Here is a 23866-nt window from a genome sequence, read left to right as displayed (position 1 = left end):
CACAAATCAATCACACAATATTTTCTACTAAATACACCAGAAATTAAAGATTATTGCAGTCCTGCAATTATTCCAGAGTGCAGTCATTATGGAGGTGTTGTTTTAGCCTAGTTTTAAAGATTTGTTTATCTTGTTTTTGTTTTTAAAGCAAAGACATTATCTGCTCAATTGCCCAGCAAAACTGCTTTACAAATTTCTTCAAGTTTACAAAGAAATGCATTGATTAGAGCATAATTTCTGTTAATATTTCCTTCTTCTTTGGCCTCCTCTGCTTGCTTAACTAGAAATGCACCCGCCCCTTGCCAGCATTTTCATCTTTTGTTCAGCTCAGTAGGTTACCTAACTGGTGGATTTTATTGAGTTAAATCAAGCTGTCACTTCATCTGCCTGAAGGATGACTCAAATATTACCCATAATAATAAAAGAAAAGTAGGATAAAATAATCTTGTCAAACCAGAAAAACTGATTGCTGGAAGTTGTAGCCTTCAATCAATACACTAATTCCACAATTTATACCTTTTTCAATAGGAGGAGAAAGAAACTCTGATATGGTATTTCTTGGCTCACTGACCAACTTTGACCTTCTATCTATGTGAATGTGGGATTAACAAGGGTTTCTGCTTAGTGAAATCATCTATAAAAATAGGAAAACAAACGTGGACATTAGTGGCTTTGAGTAACTATTAATTTCAGAAATGCATGGAGCATACAAGTGTTTGGTTTCTGTATCTACTAAAATAAAGATTTTATTTAGCTCAAGGTAGATAGCCTTTCCTATTTAGAAATAATTTAAAGCTGGTATTGTCAGCACCAAGTATCTTTCCTACTTAGAAATAATTTAAAGCTAGAATCATCAATACAAAATACCTTGGAATTTGGCATGGAGCAATTCCCTATGGGTTTTTTTCTTTTAATTTTGTTTGATCTATTCATTAATAGCGTATGCAAAAGAATAATGCAAATTACATATATGGTTGATTTCTTACAAAAATCTATCATTGAAGGTAGAATAGTGACCCTATTCTATTATGCAATAGCTACCATTTCTTATGGACTACAAGGAACCATTTTGTCATGTTGTTATTGTTTAAAATACCTACCATTTTTCAAGAGCTTGGGTTTGTTTGTAAATTATAATTAATTTGCATACCTTTTAAAATCAATTTTAAAAACCCGCTTCATTTCAGAACTCTGGACTCAGGCTGTCAGATTTCTGCTGTTCTTTCATAATTCCTCCCCTGCAGGCACCAACCAGGAAATAAAAATTCTTTGTTTAGCAAGCCTTTTGTATTTCACCAGGCCACCTGCTTACCTTGAATTGTTGCATGCAATCAAGCAGGGTCCTCCAAACTAGCATGCATTTTTCTAACCCACATCTTAAATGTGTGTCTGTGTACATGTCTGTGTCTTCATGTGTGCTTGTGTATGTGTATATGTATGTAAGTGAATACTGCAAAGGAACTTATAGACTGAGTCATTCAAATTTTGGTCAAAAACACTCCTTCAGTTACAAACACTAATGTGTGGCTTCCCAAACAATTTTGTCTTTAAAATAAATCACATTCCATAATTAAGGAGCAATATTTTATTAGTATAAACAATAAGTTACATGCAAATTTATGTGTAATACATAGGAGCATTTATAATGAATTATGTATTTAAGTGTATGTATTTCTGTCTGATGAAAGCTTCTTTAAGCTCAAGCTGCTGTTGAAACACAAGACTATCTTTGTCCTCCTGATATGCTTAACATCTTGCTGTCAGCTTCAGCCTCTTAAGCGCAGATTTTGAACTTTTTAAAGAATTGCATGAGATCATTTTGTCATGTGAGCCATTTGAATCAGCTGAGACCAGAAACTAAGTGGGACACAGGAGATCTCCAAGTATTGCCAGGCCTTAAGAGCAGTAAGTCAGTTTCAGATGGCTGAACAAAAGAGGTATTTTTTTTTCTTCTCCGTAAACACAAAAAACACGTGCCTTGCCGAGAATATACACCTCTTCAATCCAGACTAAATCCTATCACATCTGCACCCTTTGGATTTGTTATAAGAGGTAGAAAGACAAGGAAAGAAGACAAAACAAAAACCTAATATACCTAAATCCTGTTTCTCCTCTGGATAGTTTTCTTCACCACTGCTCCTTGAAAAAATATTCTTGGGGGGAGGGAAACAGAGACTAAAACATGAGAAGGGGTATCAATGTGTGAGAAGTAATGCACCTACTACCAGACGAATATAACTGCAACACCTCTATACATTGCCCCAATAAAATAAAAACTTTTAAAGAAAAAGAAAAAAATACCCCACTCCTCACTTCCAATAGGATGATGCTTACCCTCTCACATACAGAGACATATTCCTCTTTTGAATGGCAAAATATGTTCATTACCAAAATTACCTCATAAGAAAATTCTAAGCCAGGAACTGGTAGTTCACGCCTGTTTTCCTAGCTACTGAGGAGGCTGAGATTTGAGGATAACGGCTCAAACCAATCCCAGGCATGAAAGTCCCTGAGACTCTTATCTCCAATTAACATCAAGAAAATTGGAAGTGGTGCTGTGGCTCAAAGTGGTAAAGCGTTTATCCTTGAGCTGAAAAGCTCAGGCCCAGAGCTCAGGCCCAGAACTCAAACCCCACTGACAAAAAGAAAGAAAGGAAAAAAGAAAGAAAGAGAGAGAGAGAGAGAGAGAGAGAGAGAGAGAGAGAGAGAGAGAGAGAGAGAGAGAGAGAGAGAGAGAAGGAAGGAAGGAAGGAAGGAAGGAAGGAAGGAAGGAAGGAAGGAAGGAAGGAAGGAAGGAGAGAGGGGATAGGGAGAGGGAGAAGGAGAGAGAGAGGTGTGGGGAGGGAGGGGGAGAGAGATGGAAGGAGGGAGGGAGGGAGGAAGGAAGGAAGGAAAGAAGGAAGGAAGGAAGGAAGGAAGGAAGGAAGGAAGGAAGGAAGGAAGGAAGGAAGGAAGGAAAGAAAATTCCAGAATGATTTCTGGTTGTGCAAGCCCCTTGGACTTGACCTGTTACTTTTAATAATATTTCTGTAGAATTTCTTCCAACTAATTATTCATAAAAATATTTACACTATTCTTATTTATCTTATTCTTATTAATCTATGTACTTAATTCCCTTCTTATTCTTATCCTTCTATCTTCTGCTTGGAGCCTTTCACAAGGTTCAAGCCAGGAACTGTACTTTTATCAGTACATCTTCTCATATCTTTGAGAATTCATCTAATCTAAAGGTGTCTATCTTTCCAACTAAGCAGTAGACAGCAGTCAATCTAAAGTTCAAATCATGGTTCCTAAGAGTCATGAGGAGGTCAGGAATTAAACACAGGGTCAGGCCAACCAGACAGACTGGAACCAGGAAGAGTACAGAAGTCAACAGTCAGAGGTCAATTGGAAGACCCATGCTAAGTAAAAAGAGGAAGGTACCATACCTCACCCACTTGTCAAGATTTCATATCCAGACAAGCAATGGAGACCAGAATTATGCACTCTCATATACTACATAGTACCAAATAATTTAAACAGGTAAATGTCACTTCCTAGATACATGATGCCAGACAGAAATCAGAAATCAGTAATGTTCCTACATATTACTATCAATCAAGAGTAAATGTAATCTTTATATTCATAGTACATTATGTAAATTTTTAACTGTGTAAATTGAGGGTAAGGATGTGTCATTGATCATGATGCATTATACTCTTAACCTGATAGAACTGTAAACTCTTTGTATAATTGCTTAATAATTACAATAATAACATTGTTATCCATGGGTCTGAGGATGTGTTTAGTTCTAGAGAGCTTGCAAAGCATCTATAATTCCTCAGGTTTGAACCCAGAGCATAAAAAAGTGGCAACTCTTCATAGTAACAGACTGAAACAAAGAAACCATGTGATCAATAGCTAATGAGCATTCAGCAAAACCTAATAGCCATTCATCATGAAGTCAGATAGGGAAGGGAGGAAAGTAAGATGAGGGGCTGGGATGGGAGGAGGGAAATGGGGATCAAGACATGAGAAAGGGTATCAATGTATGTGAAGTAATGCACCGTCTATCTGGCGAATATAATGTAACCCTTCTATTAATTATAATAAAAATATGTGAAAAATCTCTGAATAAAACTAACAGGAAGGGCAGCTACCTCACCCTAGTAAGAAATATCTACAAAAACCTATAGTGTGAACATGGATGTTTAACGGCAGTTTCATTCTCATTTGACAAGACTTAGAAGTAGTCAAGACTTCCTTTGAGAAGCTAGTTGATACCCTTTCTCAATGTATGTGAAGTAATGCACCTTCCATCTGGTGAATTACAATAAAAATTATATGAAAAAAAGAAGTTAGTTGATAAATGAATTGATAAATAAGCCGAAATACTGTCCATTCAGATGAAAGGGCATATCAAATAAAAAGAAATGGTGAGAACTTGAACACTTGTTGTGAAGTGCAACAGCTACATTCTAGACAATTCCAACTCCATGGAATTACAGAAAATTTAGGGAGACAGTAAAAGGATCAGTGCCTTTATTATTGGGGAGATGTTAGGGAGAAAGAGCAATAGAAGACAGACAACTTTTAAGGCAGTGAAGCTACTCCGTATGATACTATAATGGTGGATATATGCATAAATTCATCCAGATGTCACATACTTCAAATTGCTCATGAATGCTTAAAAATTAGAGAAATAGCAACTTAAAGTTAGGTAAGCACACAACACACAAGAAATAGTAGATTTAGTGACAGTAGATTTTTTAGAACTTAAGAATATGGCTAAAACAGGGAAGAACTTCAAAATATCACTCAAATATCTATCCACAGAACATTTATCAAGTACAATAAATGCTGAAAAGTAAGACTACAGGTATACTGTTGGATTCATTCATGTCATTTCTATTAATTCTATACCTTCTTTTGTTCCTTAAATCAGCTTGCTTTTAAAAGGAAATAGGCTTGAAATTATTGTCATTAACATAAACTAAAGCCAGTAATATTTGATAATATACAACATGCAAATTAACATAATGTACTCTAAAAATAAATTTTACAAAAAATATTTATAATTGGATATTAGTGACTGAGATATGATTTCATTTGCTTTGGCATGTCAATGAGCTAATTTACCTGCATAGATTTATCGTTAATCAATATCAAGAAATTCCAAATCCTGTGAGGATAGGGGAGAACTATTCAAAAGATACTTACCTTCTTACTATAAACATAGTGTTGATAATTAACTAACCAGATGATGTAAAAATGAACAGTAATTTCTGTTTCAAGAAGCTACCCAGAGTGATTATCAAAATTTGCTCCTCTTCCAAATATATTAAGTAACTTGGATGTGTCTGAAATGATGAGAAAAAGTTCTATAATATAGGTAATTGAAAAGAAAAGAATCCAGCAGACAAAAAGACCTGGGGCATCCAGCCAAGAAAATGTCCTGGGTTTGGGATGGTTTGATAAGTAGGAGCTGACACGCTGGCATTCATGCTTTTATCTGTTTTGTGTGACATTATCTGTATTGTGAGACTTTTGTCTCTAAAGATCAAAAATTTTCTCCCTTGTGTTTTATTTTGAAGAGAAAAAACAAGGCTATAATTTTCAATTTGATTTCATTTAGCTGCTGATTGAGATTGCTCTCGCCTTGCAACTTTATGATAGCTTACATTGCAGGCAAACAATACAGGTTGTGTTTGAGTAAAATACTATATCCACAGTTTGATTTGCTTGGAAAACTCTATCCTTACAATTCTAGCAAAACTTTGTTTAGGAAACTTCATTTTTGAAGTTAAAAGTCTATACAGGCTAACACATATAATATGCATGTGAAAGTTAATGATCACAAAAAAGTTTTTTACTTTTATACTGAACTTCATCTAAGACTCTGAAAGTATGTTGTCAGTGTTGATTAATTTTAACATTAACATGTAATTAATGTACATAAACTTACTTGTTTAAAGTATGTAATTCAATGATTTTAGTATGTTCATGAAGATCACCACAACCAATTTTAAAACATCTTTGTCGCCTCATAAAGACCCTCTCCCACCGTGTCCTACACAAGATTTTTAGTTGTCTTTCTCTCGCCCTCTTATTTATACCCTAATTTCCAGCCCAGCCCTAAGTAACTACTAATCTACTTTATGTCTATATATTTGCCTGTTATGGATTGGGGAGTCAGGGAGTTGTCAGCCTGGAACTCAGGAACTGGGCCCAGTCCCTGAGCACTTTTGCTCAAGGCTAGTGCTCTACCCCTTTGAACCAAAGCTCCACTTGAGATTTCTGGTGTTGAAATGAAGATAAAGTCTCATGGACTTTCCTTCCCAGGATGGCTTTGAACAATGATTCTCAGATCTTAGCTTCCTGAGTAGCTTAGTTATAGACATAAGCTATCAGTACCCACTTATTATGGATATTTTATGTAAAATGAACCATATAATATATTTTGTGGTCATTTGTTTCCACTTAACATACTATAACACTAGTTCTTCATTAGCTTTTAGAGTGTAGAGAAAATTGCTTTTTCATTTGCTAATGGTGAATTATTGAGATTGTGCTGCTACAACATTCAGGTACAAGTTGAATGGACTTTTTTTTCCCATTTCCCTTCTATATATAACTTGGAGTAGCATTTGGGAGCAGTAAGTAACTTACTTCATTTTCTTTTGACAATCTTTTTATTCCTTGAATAACTGTAATTTACATTTTCCCTCAACAGTATTTGAGGGTTTCTACTTTCTATATATCTGTCAATACTTACTATTAGATGATTTTTTAACAATTATCTTAATAACTGTCAAACCTGCATACTCCTATTTCAGCATCACAAGTGCAGGTTTGAGGACAGCCTGCTCTACACAATAAAACTCTATTTCAGAAAAAAAGCAATAAAGCAATAAACAAAACAATAAAATTTGCTTGATATTTGTGTAAGCATTATAACTTTGTTAGTGTTCAGTTGGGATTCAGATGAACTAATGAGTTCAAATATGATTTAAAATCTGTTCATCATGCGTTACCTGACCAAGAAAATAAAGACCAACTGCATTTCTACTTGTAAAACATGTAAAAGCAATTTATTTCATAGCTCTCAGACCAATGAACTCAGAATCTCTGGTAATATAATCCAGATACCTTCTATTACCAAGCTTCCAGCATGATTCTTATTTCTACTGGTATTTGGCAGCAATTGTGCTAAAGATTTAATTACATAAGTGTCTTCATTATGGAATTTTTGTTTATGAGACTTATGCCTTCTGATTTTCTGTTGGAGATCATTTAGACAATCTTCTCTTCCAGATGATAAATTCCCACTGAGAACAAACCTACATGAAACAATTAAAGAGTATGAAGGGTTCTCTGCCCACAACAAGTACTCAAGAAATGAATATAAGAGGTAAACAGCATTCCAAGCAGAGGCATATTAGAAGTATGAAACAAAATAGTTTGATTGGTGAACTATAATTGGCTATATCATAAACTAAGTGGGGCAGGGGCAAACTTTATTATCCATGGCCAGGTTTTTTATGAAAATAATGAAAGCACTGAGATGAAATTCTGAAAGTATGCTTTCAGAAAGATTTGTTTCATTGGCAGATTGTACACTTACATTTCTAAATATTCTACAGAATATCAGGAGGCTGATATTCTGTGTACAACATAAATTAAAATATAGAAAGGAAGATAGGCAGTAGAATGTGCACAGCATAAAATTCACCCAACTTGGTTCAGAGAAAGGTTCCTACCATAATGACAAAATTTCCTGTGATGACTTTGATATTGGTAAAGTCATGAACTATAACCAAAATTTTCAAAGAAAAGATCCAAGACATTCAAAGTCTACATTTAAAAAATGTAGGGGAGAACAATGTGATTGGGAGGGGATAGGAGGCGGGGAAAGTGGGAGAAAAACATAGGAATGGATATCAATATTTAAGAAGTAATATATCTCTGTAATAGAGTCTAAGGTTATTTGAAATTGGATAGGAAAGGGGGGGAAAGAAGATGAGGGTGGGGGTGGAGGGAGGGAAATGGGGTATCAATGTATGTGAAGTAATGCACCTTCTATCTAGTGAATCTGGTGAATGTAATGTAACCCTTCCATTAATTACAATAAAAATATATGAAAAAAGAAGTAATATATTCATTACTTAATGAATGTAACTATAACCCCTCAATACATCAGAGCAATAAAAAAGAGAAACACACACACACACACACACACACACACACACACAAGAATATTCAGAATCCGAAGTTAGGAACTGCAACCAATATGAACTGCAACGAATATTTTGGATCTACTCATTAGAAGAAATTTTGGCTGATGATTTTTAGACTTGATTTTACCCTTTGCATTTTTTCTGTCACAGTGGTGTACTTCACAAAAACCTGATAGCTTGAGAAAGCAAAAAATATGTAGAGTTTCCTCTAGTTGGAAATTCAAGAGCCATCTTGGATGTTTTTACCTGAATATTGTGAAGATATTACAGTTGAAATGTTGTTTAGGGCTGCAGTTTGGGGGTTAGTCTCTGTCCTTTCAATGGCTTGTTCTGGAGAGGTACATTACTTCCCTCCTACAGTTTTCTACAAGTAAATCCCTAAGATTGGCCTCTCTTGATTTGAAAAGAGACAAATGGCACTTTATGCACAGGATTTTCATGGAAAATTAATTTGTCAGAACTTAGTCTTCACATTTGAAAAGCAGCATCAAAGAATTGGTAGACATGCTTTATTGTAAAATTGCCATATTATTTGTTCAGTTCACAAGTTAAGATAATTTATATGAACAGTCCACAAATCTTGATATCGTGTGTAGTTCTTTACTATGAAAAAAAAACTTGGATAAAATTCAAATGTCTCCAAGACATTTTACTTGAATTATGAGCAGAAAGAAATGAAAGATACATTGGAAATGTTTTCAGGATTCTAAACATAAAGCCATCAAAATTTGCTAATGATTTGGTCATGAAAATCTAGCAGAAAAAGATACTTGCCAAACGCTATGTGCAGAATCACCAAACTTCTACTCTTAATTTTTTTCAAAAGAGCAATATCTTGTTTTGATTTCTTGGGGTTCATTTTTATACATAATTCAATATAAATATGAAATCATGTATATTTAATATAAATATGAAAATGCCTATTTAGGCATTATTTCTTTGTGCTCCTCTTGTAAGAGTTTCCAATTTGGTCTCACTGTGTGTGGGTATTTAGAATCTTGTATGCTTTATCATATCCCAGAGTCTCTTAACTCTAATTTCTACATATCAGAAAGAACATGTGCTGTTTGTCTCTCTGAACTTGGCTTGCCCCATTAACATTATTTCTTCTAACTCCATTTATTTCCCTGTAAATGACATAGTTTTATTTTTTCTAATTCCTATGTAAATTTCCACTGTGTAAAGTTCCCAGGATTTTTTTGCATTCGCTTCACTATTGTGCAGCAATGGTGTCCTTATCATACCTTGGATCATGATGTTCAGGGTGTATGAAGTAATATGGCTGGATTATAGGGAAGATCTCTATTTATTCATTTGAGGAATCTCAAGACTGCTGTTCAGAGTGATTGTACTAGTTTATATTCCCACCACCAGTGCAGTAGGGTTCCTTTGTCCTCATATTCCCAGCAATGTTTGCTGTTGTTTGACTTCTCAATGTTGGTTAATCTTACTGGGGTGAGACAGAATCTCAGAGTTGTTTTGATTTGCATTTCCTTTTATGGCTAGCTATTATAAGCTCTCCTCATGGATTTCTTTGCAACTCTTACCTCTTTTTCTGAGAAGTCATTCCTTAGTTCCCTTAACCATTTAGTGATTGGTTCGTTTTAGGATTGGAAGAGGTTTCTATAAAGATCTTCTCCAAGCTTCTTTACTACCTTTATACTTTAGTAACTATATCTCTAGCTATTCAAAACCCTTTTGTTTTGCTGTAGTTCTACCTGTCAAGTATCTTTCCTATCTGATGTAAACTTTGGACCCATTTCAAGAAGTTTTCTACCTATACCTGTAAATTCTAATGTTTCTCCTACTCCCGGATAGTAATTCAGCATTTGGGAACTGACATTGAGGCCTTTATTTTTTCTTGGTCAGTCATGGGGCTTGAACTCTGGGCATTATCCCTGAGATCTTTAGGTCAATGATACCGCCCTACCCCTTGAGCCACAGCCCCACTTTGGTTTTCTAGTGGTTACTTGGAGATAAGAGTCTCAGGGACTTCAGTGGTTGGGCTGCTTTGAACAGCAATCCTCAGATCTCAGCCTTCTGAGTAGCTGGGATTACTGGCATGCACCACCGTGCCCCGCTGACATTGAGGTCTTTGATCAGCTTTGAGTTGATAATAATGTATAGTGACAAACAGGGATCCATTTTGTTTTTCTGCATATAAATGCCCAGTTTTCCAACATGATTTTTTGAAGAGGCTCTCTTTTTCTCCACTGCATGTCTTTAGCTCCCTTATCAAATATGAGATAACTGTGTATTATTTTATTTCTTGGTCTTCTAATATGTTCCATTGATCTTCAGATCTATTTTTGTGTTTTTTGTTATTATAGCTCTGTAGCACAGCTTGAAAAGCCTCTACATTTTAGATATGCTCTCTACTGACCTCAACTTAGGATGACTTCTCAAGGATTCCATTGCATATGACATCTTATAGTTGAATTTTAATTCAACAAACACATTTTTACCTTCCAATTAGCCTTTTCCTTGGTCTATAAATTTAAAACAATAACATTTTGTCATTTCTGGCAGGACTGTAGGTGTCTAGGCCTTGCTGGTCTAGCTTGGTTTCACGTAAGGAAACCAATGTTCTCCTTTGGAAACATTAAGGTGTTTGGCTGTGACCTCGATGGCTTTCATGTCACACCTTTCCGCTTCATGAGATCTTTCATATTCCTGAGAGCTTCCTCAAGCTCCTTCTTTTGATCTTCTCAAGAGTCCCAACAGTGAAAAAGTATACACAATTTCTCAATTATCTGCTTTATTAAATAACCTGGATAATCCTAGAAGTAGAGCCTTGAGAAATAGGTCCAACATGTAAGAATACCAATAAACACATTATACAGAGCTGTATATTTAGCAATAAGAGTTCTCCTTTTATTTCTTTGCACCTTTAATAATTTATTTTTAGCATATATTTATACAGAGGATTTTTGTTGTGGAGTTTATGCGATTGGATATAATGTATTCTGTTGATACACTTTCAATTTACATTTTCATTCCCCTTTCTACTTTCAAGTATGCACATGATATCCTTTCATCATATTCATTCCTACCTCATTCTCACTCTTTCCCCTCTTACTGTTTTCCCACTCCAAACAATCCCAGTTTATATTCATCAGATATGAATGATATATATATACACTTTCAATATATATATCACATATATGGATGCATATGTTTTGTTTTAGATTACTCATATGAGAGAAAGTATGTAATAGTCTTTCTGAGCCTGGAAAGACTCCTTAACACTATTATTTATGGGTTGGTAATTATTGTTATTTTTATCTGTATATAGTTTCATAATTAGCACTCTGAATTAAGCTAATACTTTCAGTAATAAATGAGTAAACACTCCATGAAGTGAGAATTCAAAAAATATTTTCCAACACAGGAATTGCCACAATTTCTCTGTACGTTTTTTACAATGAGGATGAAAATTTGAAATGTGGCACCTAGTCTAATCGATGTACTAGTCTACAGATACATGTAAGAATTGAAAATTTGTAACTTTATATTACAAGAACTAGTACACAATGTTAAAACAACAACAACAACAGCAACAACAACAACCTTTTCTGACACTTAAGGATTTTGTTGGTTGCTGTGAAACTCCAAAGTGGTAAATTTTGAAGCTGTCAATATTGAAGCAATTGATTGAGTGGGGAGAAAACAAGTTCAGGGTCTCTCAGCTGGCCATGTAAACGTTGGCCATGTTACTCTGTCAACTGAATAGCATGAATAGAGCTGTGATTGTCTAGGAAAGCCTGATGTAAAGATGTTTTACACTCCTGAACAGAACTTGGAAGGACAAAAGAATATCCAAAAATTAATGCAAGGAGTTTTCAGAGGTTACTTAACCTAAAAGGGAAAACAAATGTAATAGGTTTCTACAGCAATGAACTCAAATATAAAGAAGGTGTTCAGTAGCTAGTTTCCAACTCTAGAGCATGGAACTAACAGTTGGACAAAGGGTGAATCAATGCAATAGTGATACTTTCTAGACAGTATGTTGAAAATGAACTTAACTAGTTAGGAAGGAGAAGTAAGTTAGGGGGAAAAGGACCAAATGAGGGAGGGGTTAACACTGTTCAAAAAGAAATGTACTCATCTTACCTGTATAACTGTATCACCTCTGCATATCATATTTATAATAAAATTTAAATTAAAAAAATAATATTCCAGGAAATAAGGTCAATGAAATGTAGCTCAGAAGCTTGATTCTAACCTTTAATGACAAAGTATTAAATCCACTTAAAAACCATAAGATTATGAAGCCAGGCAAGGTGGCTCATGCCTATAATCCTAGCTACTCAGGAGGCTGAGATCAGAGAATCAAAGATCAGCCATATGAAGAATTTTTACCAAACTCATTCTATGAAGCCAGTATAACCCTCATCCCCAAACCAGACAGAGATTCAGCAAAGGAAGAGAACTATAGACCTATTTCTTTGATGAACATCGATGCAAAACTTCTCAACAAAATACTGGCCAACCGTCTACAACAACTCACCAAAAATTATACACTATGATCAAACTGGATTCATCACAGGGAGGCAAAGCTGGTTCAACATACGCAAATCAATTAATATAATTCAACACATCAACAGGAGCAAGGCCAAAAATCACATGATTGTCTCAATAGATACAGAAAAGGCATTTGACAAGATCCAACACCCCTTTATGTTAAAAGCTCTGGAGAAAGTAGGAATCCATGGAACATTCCTCAATATAATAAAGGCTGTGTATGAGAAACCCACTGCTAGTATTACACTTAATGGTGAAAATCTAAAGCCATTCCCTCTAAAATCAGGAATGAGACAAGGATACCCACTCTCTCCACTCCTCTTTAACATAGTACTAGAATTCCTAGCCAGTGCAATAAGGCAAGAAGCAAGCATAAAGGGGATCCAAGTAGGGAAAGAGGAAATAAAATTATCCCTCTTTGCAGATGACATGATTCTGTAAAGAATCCTATAGACTCTACTCCCAAGCTCCTTGAGCTGATTCAAAACTTTGGAAGGGTAGCAGGCTATAAAATTAACCCTCAAAAATCAACTGCCTTCCTTTATGCCAACAATGAGAGGAACGAAGCAATAATCAGGAAAGCAACTCCTTTCACAGTAGCCTCAAAGAAAATAAAGTACCTAGGAATTAGCTTAACTAAGAATGTAAAGGACCTTTTTGATGAAAACTTTAAATCCCTAAAAAAGGAAATTAAAGCAGAACTAAGGAAATGGAAAAACCTCTCATGCTCCTGGATTGGAAGACAATTGAAAATGACAATCTTGCCAAGTGCTATCGACAAATTCAACGCAATACCCATCAATATCCCAAGGGCATTCTTTAAAGAAATAGAAGAGGCAATTCAAAATTTCATATAGAATAATAAAAGACCCCGTATAGCAAAAACACTTCTTAGCAGAAAGAACAGAGCTGGAGGAATTTCAATTCCAAACTTTAGACTCTATTACAGAGCTATAATTCTCAAAACAGCTTGGTACTGGCACAAGAACAGGCCTGAAGACCAATGGAATAGAACTGAGGACCCAGATATTAAACCACATACCTATCGCCACCTAATCTTTGACAAGGGAGCCAAAAAATAGAATGGAAGAAAGACAGCCTCTTCAACAAGTTGTGCTGGCAGAACTGGTTAAGCACCTGCAGAAAACTAAGGTTGGATCCTTCTTTGTCACCTTGCACTAGAATTAACTCCAAATGGATCAAAGACCTGGAGGTAAAAGCTGACACACTGAAAACTTTACAGGAAGGAATAGGAAATACACTAGGCCTCCTTGGCACAGGTCAAAACTTTCTTAATAAGGACCAAGAATCAGAACAAATCAGAGAAAGGCCGGATAAGTGGGACTGCATTAAACTGAGGAACTTTTGTATGGCAAAGGACATAGCTAGTAAATTAATTAGGAAGCCTACAGAGTGGGAGAAGATCTTCACTAACCAAACAATGGACAAAGGCCTCATATCTAAAATATATCAACAACTCAAAAAATTGAATCACTCCAAAACTAATCACCAAAGTAATAACCATCCCATTAAAAAATGGGCCAAAGACTTAAAGAGAGTCTTCTCTGAAGAAGAAACAAAAATGGCCTATGGACACATGAAGAAATGCTCAACATCTCTGGTCATAAAAGAAATGCAAATCAAAACAACTCTAAGATTCCACCTCACTGCAGTTAGAATGACCAGGATCAGGAAAACGAATAACAACTGATGCTGGAGGGGATGTGGCCAGGAGGGATCACTACTACACTGTTGGTGGGAGTGCAAACTCATTCAACCACTATGGAAAGTAGTGTGGCAGTGCTTCAAAAGGCTAAACATAGAACTCCCCTATGACCCAGCAATTCCACTACTTGGCATTTACCCAACCATCCAGAAACAAGGGCATACTAAATCCACTAGCACAACAATGTTCATTGCAGCACTATTCACCATAGCAAAGATATGGAACCAACCTAGATGTCCCTCAGTTGATGAATGGATCAACAAGTTGTGGTATTTGTACACAATGGAATTCTATGCTGCTGTCAGAAAGAACAACATCACCCCATTTGTTAGGAAATGGAAAGACTTAGAAAAAATGGTATTAAGTGAAGTAAACCAGACTCAAAGGAACTTAGGCTCAATGGTTTACCTCATTTGTCATAATCAGTAGAAACCTTGGGCTCTACTAGCAGAGATCTGCAGTAGAGCAAAATCTTGATACATAAGGCCATATAATATGAAGCTAATAGAAAGGACCTCCAGGATATTGAAACAAAAGCCATATAACGAATGATTGTTGTCCTTTATGTACTATGTTATCTCTCATCTCCTTTGCTGTCCCTTGGGTATCTCATATTGTTGCAGTATCTCACTTTGTTATCTGATATATTGAATTTATTTGTATTTGGTTATTTGAAATTTGATAGGGAAGGGGGAAAACTAAGACAGGGGGGTGTGGGGGGAGGGTAATGGGTACCAAGACATGTGAAAGGGTATCAATCTATGTGAATTAATGCACTTTCTATCTGGCAAATATCATGTAACCCTTTTACAATAAAAAATTAAAAAAAAGTTCAGCCAACCTGAAATCAAAAGGACCTGAGACTGTTATCTCCTATTAACCTCTAGAAAACTGGAAGTGGGGCTTGGCTTAAGGGCAGGGCAGAAGTCTTCAGTTGAAGAGCTCAGGAACAGTGCCTAGGCTGAGTTCAAGGCCCATTACCCACCAAAAAAAAATGCATAAGAGGATGAAATTTCACCAAATCAACTCCAGGTTTTATAGCATATAATTCTCCTCCAAGGATGATAGCTGTATTCTTTTTCTTTATTCACCAAAACTGTTGAGCCTCTACTATGTGTCAGTCACAGTGTGGGCAAGCACACAAAACTGTTTCGTTCTCCTCCCCATGCTTCTTTCTGTATCTATGATATCTTCTACAACCCATATCTGAGTTCTGAATTCAGTCATTTCAAATCTTTATCTGGACTCAAACTGTCTTTTACTTCATGATGAAAATAAATATCAAGAATGTATGATTCCATGTTCAGATAAGGGGAAAGGGATTGATGTGTGAAGAGAAGCGAGATTGTAGTCAAGAATCCAATGCTTTTCCTACAGATTTAGTAGAGTGGAGGAGAGGTGATGGGTGAGAATGTTGAAAGTGGTGACACTGATCAAGATGTATTGTATGCATAAACTGCTTAGTTAAATGACAACTTCTTTATACAACTATTTAAAGACAATAATAAAAGAGAAAATATTTTTTTAAAAGTACATCAACCATCGTTTGCAAATCTCTCATGTTACCATTTATGTAAAAGTTATAGTTTATATTTTTGTTTAAGAAATAAGGAGGTAGAGTGAAGAAGTGAAGGCCTGTCTTTTTCTTTCTTTAAGTGTTAGTAAAATAGAATAAAAAAATAGAATAGACTGGCCATTGGTTTGAGTTAATTGGAGCTTTAAAGAACAAAATACTGTATTTTCCCCCATGTGGCCCATAGATCCCAAATACATGCTTTCAGGTAAATACATGCACAGGGTCCCATGCATATGCCCATGACCAGTCTGACTAACGTGTAACATGCAAGAGTAATACTCTGTGATTTAACAATTAATACACTGTAGAACAAAATATCAGGAAGCTGAAACAAGTTTTGAATGAGGATTTTTTTAGTGAGGGCAGACCAGGAATAGAAAAGAGAACGGTGGACAAAAGCAGCCATAATGCTCAATGTATATATCTGAAAAAGGAAGTGGGAAACTACGGAACTGGTGGGGGAAGAGGTAGGTGGAAAGGAGGGGGAGAAGTATGGAAGGGGTAACTGATGAAGACGCACTGTACACATAAACAGACCCGTTAAATTGTAGCATCCTTGTACAACCATTTATAAACAAAAACAATAAATTTTAAAAAGGCGAGATCACAAAAGTGAGCCACATATGTGTAGCCATGAGTTATTTTCTCAGAAAATGTATTCTTTCAGGACTAAACTAACAAGATCGTACTCCAAACATCTTGTTCAGGAATAACAATATTTTTCTTCAAAATATGAAATAGGTTAGATTCCTAATTTTCAAATGTACATTGATACATTTTTTATTAAAGAATTTATTAACATTTGATTTTACATCATATTTCAAATGATGTGTTTAACAAACAAGTATTCAAGAAGGGAATCTACATATACAATCACTGGCACTTAGTTGTTAGAACATAATCAAAATTAGGCTAAGGGTTTGTATATCACAGATATATATTAATCTATGTAATAAAACATTATGTCTATAGAGTAATAAGTTTTTATGTCTATATAGTTGTGTTTATATTTCCTGTACCACGTCCATAGCATTGGGTATGCAAATATTGAGTCCTCGCTCTTATACTGTTTGGGTCAAACAGCCATATCTTAAGGATACCATGCACCTTTTGTTCCTTTGGTCTTGACTTGTCTCACTCAACATGATTCACTCTAGATTTATCCATTTCCATGCAAATGCCATTATTTAATCTTGTCTGTTGGCTATGTAGAATTCCGTTGTGTGTGTGTGTGTGTGTGTGTGTGTGTGTGTGTGTGTATCACATTTTCTGTAACCATTCATCTGCAGTAGGGCATCTGGATTGTTTCCATTGTCTGGCTATTGGGAATAGTGCAGAGATAAACATAGCTGAGCAGGTGTCCTTATCATATCTTGGGTTATGATGTTCAAGGTAGATGCCCAAAAGTGGCATGGCGGGATCGTAGGGAAGGTCAATTTTCAGTTCTTTAAGAAACCTCCACACTGCTTTCCAGAGTGGCTAAACAGAGCAATAAGGCAAGAAAATGACATCAAATGGATCCACATAGGGAAAGAAGAAATTAAACTATTCCTATTCGCAGATGACACGATCCTCCACTCCCACACTCCTAGAAATAATAAACTACTTTAGCAAAGTGGCAGGATACAAAATTAACCTTCAGAAGTCAGTAGCCTTCTTGTACACCAACAATACACAAACAGAAGGCCAAATCAAGAAAATGATCCCATTCACAATAGCCCCCAAAAGAATAAAATACTTAGGGATTAACTTAACCAAAGATGTAAAGGAATTATTTAATGAACACTATGAAAGCCTAAGAAAAGAAATTAAAGAGGACAATAGGAAATGGGAAGACATCCCATGCTCATGAATAGTGAGAACCAACATAGTGAAAATGGCTATACTGCCAAAATTGATATACAAATTCAATGCGATCCCCATCAAAATCCCAAAGACATTCTTTACTGAAATAGAAGATACAATCCAAAGGTTCATATGGAACAAGAAAAGACCTAGAATAGCCAAAACAATTCTAGGCAAAAAGAGCAATGCTGGTGGTATTACAATACCAGACTTCAAACTCTACTATAGAGCCATAATAACAAAAACCCATATAGTATTGGTACAAAAACAGACCAGAAAATCAACGGAACAGAATATAAAATCCAGAAATAGAAACACATACCTATAGTCAACTTGTATTTGACAAAGGAGCCAAAGATATACAGTGGAACAAACACAGTCTATTCAATTATTGGTGCTGGCAAAACTGGGCAGCCACATGCAGAAAACTAAAAATTGACCCTAGCCTTTTGCCATGCACAAGCATTAACTCAAAGTGGATCAAAGACCTCAATGTCAGACCGGAAACCGTGAAACTGTTACATGATAAAGTAGGAGAGACACTGGAACTCATAGGCACAGGCAACAGATTCCTGAACAGAATCCCAGGGTCACAACAGATTGGAGAGAGACTCGATAAATGGGAATACCTAAAAATAAAAAGTTTCTGCATGGATAAAAGCATAGCCACAAAAGTAGAGAGACAGCCAACCAACTGGGAAAAGATATTTACCAATAATACAGCTGACAAATGCTTAATATCCAGTATCTATAGGGAACTCAAGAAACTAATCCCCTTCAAACCCAACAAACCATTCACTAAATGGGCAAGGGATCTAAAAAGAGATTTCTCAAAAGAAGAGATTAAAATGGCAGAAAAGCATATGAGAAAATGCTCATCCTCCATGGTCATAAAGAAAATGCAAATAAAAACAACCCTAAGATACCACCTTACCCCAACAAGAATGGCCAAGATTTTGAACTCAGACAATGGCAGATGAGGGCAGGGTTGTGGAGAAAAAGGAACCCAACTACACTGCTGGTGATACTTTTGTTTTAATTCATCTGATGTTTATCAAATATCTACCAACCACGTATAAGATCCGGGCATTAATACTATGTGAACTGCAGAGATGAAAAAAAATATTCAGATGCTGTCCTCACCTCACTTTCCAGCTGCTGCCTCTCCAGGACTCTCCCTTGCCCCCTCCCTCCTCTCCCTGGCGGCAGCACCAGCAATCCCATCCCCTTTCTCTGCGGAATCACCATGGCGGCTGGGACCCTGTACACGTATCCTGAAAACTGGAGGGCTTTCAAGGCCCTCATTACTGCTCAGTACAGTGGGGCCCAGGTGCGTGTACTCTCCGCACCACCCCACTTCCACTTTGGCCAAACCAACCTCACACCTGAGTTTCTCCGAAAATTTCCTGCTGGCAAGGTTCCAGCACTTGAGGCTGATGACGGGTTCTGTGTGTATGAGAGCAATGCCATTGCCTACTATGTGAGCAATGAGGAGCTTCGGGGAAGTACTCCAGAAGCAGCAGCCCGGGTGGTGCAGTGGGTGAGCTTTGCCGATAGTGACATAGTGCCCCCTGCCAGCACCTGGGTGTTCCCCACCCTGGGCATCATGCACCATAACAAACAGGCCACTGAAAATGCAAAGGAGGAGGTGAAGCGAATTCTGGGGCTACTGGATGCTCATCTGAAGACAAGGACTTTCCTGGTGGGTGAACGAGTGACATTGGCTGATATCACAGTTGTCTGCACCCTGTTGCGGCTCTACAAACAGGTCTTGGAGCCTTCTTTCCGCCAGGCTTTCCCTAATACCAACCGCTGGTTCTTTACCTGCATTAACCAGCCCCAGTTCCGGGCTATTTTGGGGGAGGTGAAGCTGTGTGAAAAGATGGCCCAGTTTGACACTAAGAAGTTTGCAGAAAGCCATCCTAAAAAAGATACCCCACAGAAAGAAAAGGGTTCAAGAGAAGAGAAGCAGGAGGAAAAGGCTTCTGAGCGAAAAGAGGAGAAAAAGGCAGCTGCCCCAGCTCCAGAGGAGGAGATGGACGAGAGTGAGCAGGCACTGGCTTCCGAGCCCAAGGCCAAAGATCCCTTCGCTCATCTACCCAAGAGTACCTTCGTGTTGGATGAATTTAAACGCAAGTACTCTAATGAGGACATATTTTGGGGAGCATTTCGATAAGGATGGCTGGTCCCTGTGGTATGCTGAGTACCGCTTCCTCGAAGAGCTCACGCAGATCTTCATGAGCTGCAACCTCATCACTGGAATGTTCCAGCGATTGCATAAGCTGAGGAAGAATGCCTTTGCCAGTGTTGTCCTCTTTGGAACCAATAATAGCAGCTCTATTTCTGGAGTCTGGGTTTTCCGAGGCCAGGATCTGGCCTTTCCGCTGAGTCCAGACTGGCAGGTGGACTACGAATCACATACGTGGCGGAAACTGGATCCTGGAAGCGAAGAGACCCAGACCTTGGTTCGAGAGTACTTTTCCTGGGAGGGGACCTTCCAGCACGTGGGCAAAGCCTACAATCAGGGCAAGATCTTCAAGTGACCATCCCTTGCCTTCGCCTAGCTGCCTGCACCTGCCCGTCAGGGAGACAGGGGTCATTAAAGGAAACTGAACATTGAAAAAAAAATATTTAAACCCTCAGGTAGCTTCTAATCTAACAGAGAACACAAGACCATTCCAATTCTATGGAATTGTACAAAAAGTATGATAAAAAGCTGTATGGTAATATCCAACACTCGATATTGCATATACCTGCATAACCAGTTTGCATGATTATAGTTTACTAGATACTCAGCCCCAATGGAAAGCTTTTTCCTAACCTGCAACAAACCTGGGCTAGTGGTATTGATTTTGTTCAATCATTAATCAAATAATAAGTACACACTAAATATTAAACTCTAGGTTATATGAAAAAATAATGTCCTTCTTATGCAGATCATATTTTAAGGAACATTCACAAAATACAGAAATCTCGACAAGAATATGTAAATTATTTATGAACACTATGGAAAAAAAATCTAAAAGCAGCCAGATACTAATGGCTCCTTTCTGTAATCCTAGCTACTCAGGAGACTGAGATCTGAGGATCAAGGTTCAAAAGAGCACAAAAGTCCTTGAGAGTCTTATCTTCAGTTAACCACCAGAAAACCAGAAGTGGCGCTGTGGCTCAAATGGTAGACTGGTAGCCTTGAGCTGAAATGCTCAGAGACAGCACCCAGGTCCAGAGCTCAAGCCCCACAAATGATCAACAAAAAAATCTAAAAGCAGAGGAAGGAATAGCAAGTGACTCACCTCCTCAGCTATGTCAACTGGATGTTGCTGAAGCACTTTCATAAGTGACTGTGCATACTTATGCTGAAGAAATGAATCTAACCACACTATGTTATTCAGAAAAAGAATGTAACATCTCTTTCAAGATGTTACCAGAAGCATTGCTTCTCAGGCAACAAACCTAACCAAAATCTACTGGATTCTTAAAGTCAATGGAGTATCTTCCCAGGGCCTGAGATCGTTCATGGGGACTAGAGATGCATAAAAATTACATGACTTAGACAAGAGCCATATAATGAGTGATTGTTGTCCTTAATGTACTATGTTATCGCTCAACTCTTTTGCCATCCCTTGGTTATCTCATATTGTTACAATATTTCACCTTGTTATCTGATATATTTTATATGTGCTTAATTGGTTATTTGAAATTGGATCGGGAAGGGAGAAACCAAGATAAGCGGGGGGAGGGTGGGAAGGAAATGGGGAACATGTCATGAGAAAGGGTATCAATGTTTGTGAAGTTATGCACCTTCTATCTGGTGAATATAATGTAACCCTTCTATTAATCACAATAAAAAATTATTTAAAAATATTACATGACCTGGATAGAAGGTCACTTGTACAATGGGTCACAAAAGATTGGGGGAGGTAGGAGACAGAATGTCAGTTAAAAAACATGGCAAGGAAGTTTGGTGTAAGCCTTTGTGGCTAACCTCATAAACACAATTGATGGAAATTGTTTTCTAGAATTAACAAGAAACAAAAGACTAAACCAAAACCTTACCATATGGAACCAACTTTTAAAATTATTGCCCAAAATTTAATTTGAGTTTGGTGTAAACACCTATAAAAGATCTCATTTACCCCCATTTTCTGTGGAAAACCCTAAAGCAATTTTGTTAGCACTAGGTACCCAGTTCACAAAATCAGTGAAAACCACACAGGCACCTATTCTCAGTGTGCCATGGGGGAGTATAATACATTTGGAGAAAAAGATGCAGTCCCATTTAGAGTAATACTAGTAATCCCTCTTTAATTATTGAAAGCATTATGTATTTAAAATCCAAATGAATCTTGAAAGTTGATCAATAATATGTATTACTGAATTTCCATAGTGGGTAATCTGCTTTGAGAGTTGGAGAACAAAAGTAGAATACAAATTTTTAATAAAACTAGATTTTAGTTGTAAAACAGATTTTTTTCTCTTCTGAACTCAAAAGCGCTTCACTAAATTTTACAGACATATTACTTTACATTTAGGGCAATATATGTATCTGAGTACATGGAGATAGAAAACAAAAAAATGGGCAGGGGTAGAGGGGAAACAGAGAGACAAATAGAAAAGGAGAAAGAGAGAAACAGAGAGAGACAGAGGGAGAGAAAGAGATAACCATAACAAATTGTAAACTCAAAGTTCGGTAGAATTGAGGATGGAAAAGGTAGCTTTATTTTTTCTGGTACAGGGGCTTGAACTCAGGACCTGAGTACTGTCCATGAGCTTTTGTTCTCAAAGATAAGACTCCACTACTTGAGTCAAGATCTTCAGTTTTCAGCTTCCTAAGTAGCTAGGATTGTGATCTGAATCACCACCTCCTGCCTAAAAGTAGCTTTAAAAAAGAAAAAAAAATAAGACCAGGGGCGTAGCCTAGTGGTAGAGTGTTTGCCTAGCTCGCATGAAGCCTTGGTTCAATTCCTCAATACCACACATGCAGAAAAGGCCGAAAGTGGCACTGTGACTCAAGAGGCACAGCAGTAGCCTTGAGCAAAAGTGTCCAAGGACAGTGCCCAGGCCCTGAGTTCAAGCCTTGGGATTAGAGAAGGACAGAAGGAAGGAAAGAAAGAAACAAGGAAGAAGAAAGAAAGAAAGAAAGAAAGAAAGAAAGAAAGAAAGAAAGAAAGAAAGAAAGAAAGAAGAGAGAGAAATAAAGAAGGGAGGGAGGGAAGGAAGAAGGGAGAGAGGGAGGAAAGAAAAGAAACAAATTTCATGTTATTGTGAAGGAAATAAACACACACTAAATTAAAACCCTCCCTCATCTTACTAACTGCTAGTTAACTTGACTCCTCTCATTGTAATAAACTATTTCTGGTAATCCTTGAGAAAGATCAAATGACAACACCCTTTTAAAACATCTTTGCTAGGGTGGCTTTGGGGTATGAGGGGTAGGTAACCATGACTAACCTCACTGAGGAAGCAGCCTTGATCTTTCTGCACTATTTCCCTTTTGATTTCTCATTCCAGAAAGCAGTTTCTGTTCTCGCTGGCATGGGCGTGGTGATGACCACATCATCCACCATCTGTTCTCTTCTGAGAGGAAGGCATTAAGATTTCCCTCAGAAAACTTGTCCAATCCTGCTTCTCCAAGTCTCCCACTTCTTGTCTCTTTGAAGTTACACAGGTTTACCTGTGATGCTCATTTAATCCGATGTTAACATCTTCCCCAACTGGAGATGAGAACTTTCAAATCCTTCCATCCCACAGGCCAGAAAGGAAATTCATGACAGTTGTCATTGGCCACTCTTTCCTAAGTACAACATACAACAATCTTTGAGCAATGGTAAGAGTGTCAAAGACATATCCATATTTGAACAATACTGGAAGGGAAAAAAGACTGAAATAGAATTGAATTTAAACAATAACCCTCTAAAATGGTGGCAGGCTCTCAGGAAAATGGTAATCTATTATGACAATCTTCCTCCCAAAGATACC

The 23866-nt window shown here is 37.1% G+C and overlaps 1 pseudogene; it reads left to right on the top strand.

The window, feature by feature from the left end:
- The first annotated feature begins 19117 nt into the window (after positions 1–19117).
- On the top strand, positions 19118–20515 carry LOC150056340 (elongation factor 1-gamma pseudogene; annotated as a pseudogene).
- The last annotated feature ends 3351 nt before the right edge of the window (positions 20516–23866 follow it).

This window comes from Megascapheus bottae, chromosome 12 (assembly GCF_031878675.1).
Source record: "Megascapheus bottae isolate mThoBot1 chromosome 12, mThoBot2.hap1, whole genome shotgun sequence".
Taxonomy (NCBI): Eukaryota; Metazoa; Chordata; class Mammalia; order Rodentia; family Geomyidae; genus Megascapheus; species Megascapheus bottae.
Note: the sequence above shows the minus strand (reverse complement) of the source record. Positions and strands in the feature narration are given on the sequence as shown.